We start from the raw sequence: 5,707 nt of genomic DNA, 5'->3' as shown, positions 1-5,707 counted from the left end.
TGTGTTCATCACTCTTCATTCTCTAAAATTTAAAGGTCATAGAGCATCAGATACACAAAAGTCCACCAGGCTGTTGCTCAGCTTTGCTTTCTGGGAGTTAATGCTCTGGAAGATACACCAGTCTGCAAAGAGACAATGCCTGGGCTCTGCACTCAAGAAAGTGGATTTTCCCCACTTTCTCCAACAGGTCAGTCACAACACTTCTGGATTTACACTCTGTGCTATAGCCAGCCAGTCAGTTTTTCCAAAAGCACTCTCTTCTGTCTAGGAAAGTGTATGTCTCTTCACCTGTGCCAAATGCATTCTCCATCTGCACAATAGAGGATTATTAGAACCTTTGTGTACCTTTCTCTCTTTTTCTGTAAAAGAGAACAGGGGTTAAATTATGAATTTGTAGATGGGAAAACACAAAAATTTTGTTGTGACTGGTGCCTTTGACAAGATATCATCTCACCCACCCCAAACATTTTTTACCTACAGCTTGTTGGAAGTGTTTTTTTTTTTTTTTAATACTGTATACTTTATGGAAAAAATATGGAAAAAAGTACACTGTTTATACACTACCATATGCTGTAATGTTCAGTCCAAAAGTGATGATAAAACTGATTTTTTTTTTTAACACAAAAGAAGCCAAGCTACAAAACAGTGCACAAACTGGACAGAGCACAAACAATACTGGACAAGAACAAGAAGAAAAAAAAGGGCTTAAATACACAGAAACTAATGAAATAACTAAACGTCAGGTGTTTAGAATAAGCAATTAAACAGACAGAAATTAAGTCAAATTATGAAACAAGGAAGACAGAACCAAAACGACACTATTTTTATTGCATATTAGTAGATGTAAATCACAAATGGGCATTTGGTTAAATTTTATTTTGTGAATGACAGAGTGATGCATGCTGGGTGTTCATGGATCAAACCACGTTGGAGAACACAAATGGAATGGATTGACAAACAAGCTGCCAATAATTTCTTTTTCTTTTTTTTTTTTAAATCAAAGGTATTAGATAATTCCAGTCAAATTAAACCACTGCTTTCAGGTCAAAATGTACTTTTGTGCAGCAGTTTAGCATCTCAGTTTGGCCTAATTAGTGTCTTTATTTGCTCAGCTGTCTGCATTTATATGTCTGTGTTGGCTCCCCTAAAGTTTAACCAAACATTTGTGCCACCTTTTCAACTGAGGTGCTTTTCAGTGTTTGACTGTATTAAATAAACATTTAGGAACACTGCTCAAGGTGAGACTGAGCTGAAAAAGATCAAGAGCCAAATATATTGCACACTAGTATAGTCAATCTTTAGTGTTCAGTATTAAGTACCTCAGTTTTCATATAGCAACAAATACTAGCATATATTTGTGTTAGTGGCTTGACATTTTTCCAGTCAAACATTCAGAATGATGAAGACCCAGATTAGAGAAATCAGTCTGAGATCTAACCCACTGGCATAATTATGTTTGGACTTTTAAAAAATATATTAGAGAACTTCATTCATCCCCTCAGTGCTCAAACTTTATTGTGATAAACAGATGTTAAATTAGACTGTCATGAGCAGTTTAATCCATTAAGAAAACATGTGGCAGGCCCAAGTGACACAAATTAATGGAAGTGTTTGTGCAATCTTTTATCTGCACAAACTTTTGGTTGAGCGCCCTGTGAGCCTTAATTAACTTTTTATCCTGTAATAAAAATGATTGTGCATTTGTCAGTGGATTTTTAGCACACTTTTTGTGCTTGTTTTAGCACAGACGAGCAGACGATCGGATGAAAAGTACATTTTGTACTGTCCCTTATTTCATTGGGAGGTGAAAATACTGCACAAGTCAGTCGAGTTTGCTTTTCACAGCTGCTATTAACATGCATCTCAGTTGCATCTCCTGTGACCGCTTGTGGTTGGATTTCATTGATGGGAGGTCTCTGATGTTGATATATCATTTACTAAGTCAGTATGTCACTGCATGTTGATAGTAAAGTGCAAACACGCACCAAAATCACTGCACTTTTTTCCAGCCAAATACTGTATGCTTTCATTTTCAATATCAGCTCAACAAATCAGACTGGAATGCATGAAGCAGTTTTGTTCAAGCAGCTAACTCAGCTTCATATGCTTCACATGATCTGTATGTTGTGATTACTGCAGATTTTTTGTGACTTGCTGTTGTGACATTTATCTCAATAAACTCATAATTTGCTGCTTATTAATAGTTAGGTAGTTGTTAAGTTTAAATATGGAGTAGGATCGAGGGATCTAAAATAATGTCATGCAGCATAATACATTAATATGTGCTTTATAAGAACTAATCAGCCAATATGATAGTAATGTGCATGCTAATAAGTAACTAGTTATTAATAGTGAGAATTGCTCCCTAAACTAAAGTGTTACTGTATAAAAAATATTTATTTATTTATTTATTTATTACAGATGTTATGCATAAAAAAGAGGACTATTACCATAAACAAATTCATATGCTTTATTTTGAATACCATTCAAATGTTTTTGAAAGAAAGAAAGAAATACTTTTATTCGGCAAGGATGCATTAAATTGATAAAAAATTACAGCAAAGACATTGACATTGTTAGAAAAAAATAATATTTCAAACAAATGAAGTTTATTTAACAAAGTTCAGGAGGAGCATGTTCAGGTAATCCAACCAGTCAGTGCAAGAAGAGGCCTTTATTTATAGCCGTCCCTTTCCACTGTCCCGTAAAAGCTTTGAGCAATGGCAGCTGAAAATTCAGCTGTGCCATCATAAATTACATTCTTAAAAACATATTTAAAATTTTAAATATAAAACAGTTATTTTAATTTGTTATAATTTTTCACAACATTACTGTTGTATCAAATAAATGCAGCCTTGATGAGCAAAAGAGACTTCACATCCTTTTTTAAAAACTTTTGAACAGTATATTGTAGATGTTCAAATTGGCCTGTTACAGAATGTACACCTGATTAACTTTAAATAAAATATGATTTAACATGGTTTAAAATGTTGTATTTGCACTTGTGCGAGGATGGATGGAGAGGAGGAGAAGCACATAAATGAAGGCAGTGTTTTTTCTCAGTAGTGTGGACAAAGACCTCCATTCTGCAGCACTCAGCTGCTTGCACTGTGAGAGCTGAGAATGAGCCAAGACTCCATGCACAACACACACACACACACACACACACACACACACACACACAATCACGTCCAAACCCAAGATGCAGTGTGTGAAATGTGCCTTTGTGCTGCAACAATGACTAACAAGTCAAAAAGATGATTCAGTACGGCTGAGATGTTAAAAATGTGAATCTAAGGCTACTTTGAGAAATGTTTTCTCACAGTATTGTTACTTGCAGATTTTTAGAGGAAACAAATGACTTCTGTGAGATGATCTTGTGCAGCATGACTGCATGAGTGAAATGTCAAACTCAGTATTGTGTCCTGCCATGCAAAAGCAGCCAAATTTCAACCGTGATTGTGTCAAAAAGAGTTATTTCTTGTTTTGTTTTTTTCCCTCAGAAAATTCATGAGCAGCTCAGCCATAACATAACAACCTTCAGAAAACTGATAGCTGTCAGGATGTGTCGGGGACAAGAGCCTCCTGCTGGATTTGGCTCGGTCCAGCATGGACACTTTCAGGACCCTCATGACACGCTCATTGTGTCATGTTAATGATGTGTTCACAGGGATTGTGTAAAACAGCTGCGATGCATCGCGTATGATGTCAGTTTGTCAAGGACACACAGTTGAAGTCCTCTTGTTGTTTTCATGCACATATTTGTTAATTTTAACAATAGATCCCAAAGAAACTGTATGAACATCTTAGAACAGCAAGTTCTGGGGTTAATGAAACTGAGATGACCTCTATGTTCTTTTCCTTCAGTCACATTGATTACTGAGACAGGTATATGGGAGGTGGTGCAATGAAAGACGTTTCTGAGGATGGCACATGAAACCTAAGCCGTCTGGGACATACAAGAGTAAATCATCACCTTATGCATGTTATGTCACAGCGGTGAATCATACTGCCATACAGACTTGATCACTAAGGTCATTATCAGAAATATACAAAATGCTAAATATAATAAGGACTAAAAATATCAAAAATGCTGAATTATTAACTATTAACTAGTTGCTTCTTAGCAAAATACTAAATATAATATAAGGACTAAAAGTAGAAAGAATCTCAGATGCTGAATTATTAACTATTTGCTTATTAGCATGCATATTACTGAAAGCTAAGAAAGACTTAATTTACAAAATAAAAAGTGTTCACATTATTTTGTCCAGTTTTTGAAAGAAAAATGACCAGTTACAACACAGACATTTATGATGTTAAGATTTCTATTTTAAATAAATTCTGTTCTTTTGAGTTTTCTGTGCATAAAAAATGTATTCAACATTGAAAATAATAAATGGTTCTTGAATGTGAAATCAGCATATTAAAATGATTTCTGAAGGATCATGTGATACTGCACCCTTGGTGAGCGTAACATTACTTCAGTTCGAAGAATGCTGTTTGAGAAATGGTCCACTGTTGAACAACAAAGCAAAGAATGTTAAAAACACTCAGCTGTATTGATTGTGAGGTTATTAAATAAAAATGCCTTTTCTCTTTCACGGCGAAAAGTGATTACTTGATTGATCCCTAGGAGAGAGGACATTTCAGAATATATTTTAAGAATACAATACATATAAAAACAATATTATGGTGTTACCTATTAGTGTACAGGTTTGACAATGCTTGTGAGGTCCAAAATATCCTCACTTTTCAAAAATGTCCTCACTGATTTAGTAAAAACGTGTTGAAGTGAGCAGACAGCAAAATCCCCAGAGTTAAATCAACTCTGCCCAGAGTACATATTGTCCCAATCTACAGAGTGTTAAAGTAACACTGAAGCCAAGTTAAAGTTAATGGGATAATTAAGCAATTAATTAATTGATGAGTGAGCATTGATAAAGAAAACACGCTGTTAACAATGTTGAAGATGAACAACTACTGCTCAGGCTTTTAGACATGAAAACGTATCACATAATCCTCAACAGTGGTAACTCTGCTTCAGTGTTACTTTAACACTATAGTTAAAAGGATTAACTATCAAATCATGTTTCTAGTTAAATCTATGTTTTGCACAGATTTCTGCGAAGGTTATGTTTAGGAGTATAGGGTCAGGTTAGGCAATAGAAAATGAACAGCTTTGCCCTCAAAAACAGTGTGTGAAAGACATGCTCCAAATTATTTAGTATTTCAGTGATAACATTTGAGCCTCTCTGGAATACAAATAGGCTGGACGTGCTTACTGGGATCTACAGTTGTGCTCAAAATTATTCATACCCTTGGTAAATATGATCAAAGAAGGCTGTGAAAATTAATCTGTATCATCAATCCTTTAGATATTTTATTTTTAAAATGTACTAAAGTTTAACCTTTCATCGGAGAACAAGAATTTAAAATGGGAGAGAAATCTCATTATTAAATAAATGTTTTTCTCTAATACACATTGGTCACAATTAATCATACCCTTTTATCCAATACTTTTTGCAACATCCATTTGCCTAGAGAACAGCTCTGAGTCTTCACCTATAACACCTGAAGAGTTTAGAGAACATCTGACAAGAGATCAGAGACCATTCCTTCATCCAGAATCTCTCCAGACCCTTCAGATTTCCAGCTGCATGTTGATGCTTCTCCTCTTCAGTTCACCACACTCATTTTCTATAGG

The sequence above is a fragment of the Sinocyclocheilus anshuiensis genome, unplaced genomic scaffold (assembly GCF_001515605.1).
Source record: "Sinocyclocheilus anshuiensis isolate Anshui unplaced genomic scaffold, SAMN03320099.WGS_v1.1 scaffold220, whole genome shotgun sequence".
Classification (NCBI taxonomy): Eukaryota; Metazoa; Chordata; class Actinopteri; order Cypriniformes; family Cyprinidae; genus Sinocyclocheilus; species Sinocyclocheilus anshuiensis.
This window is presented reverse-complemented; position numbering follows the sequence as displayed.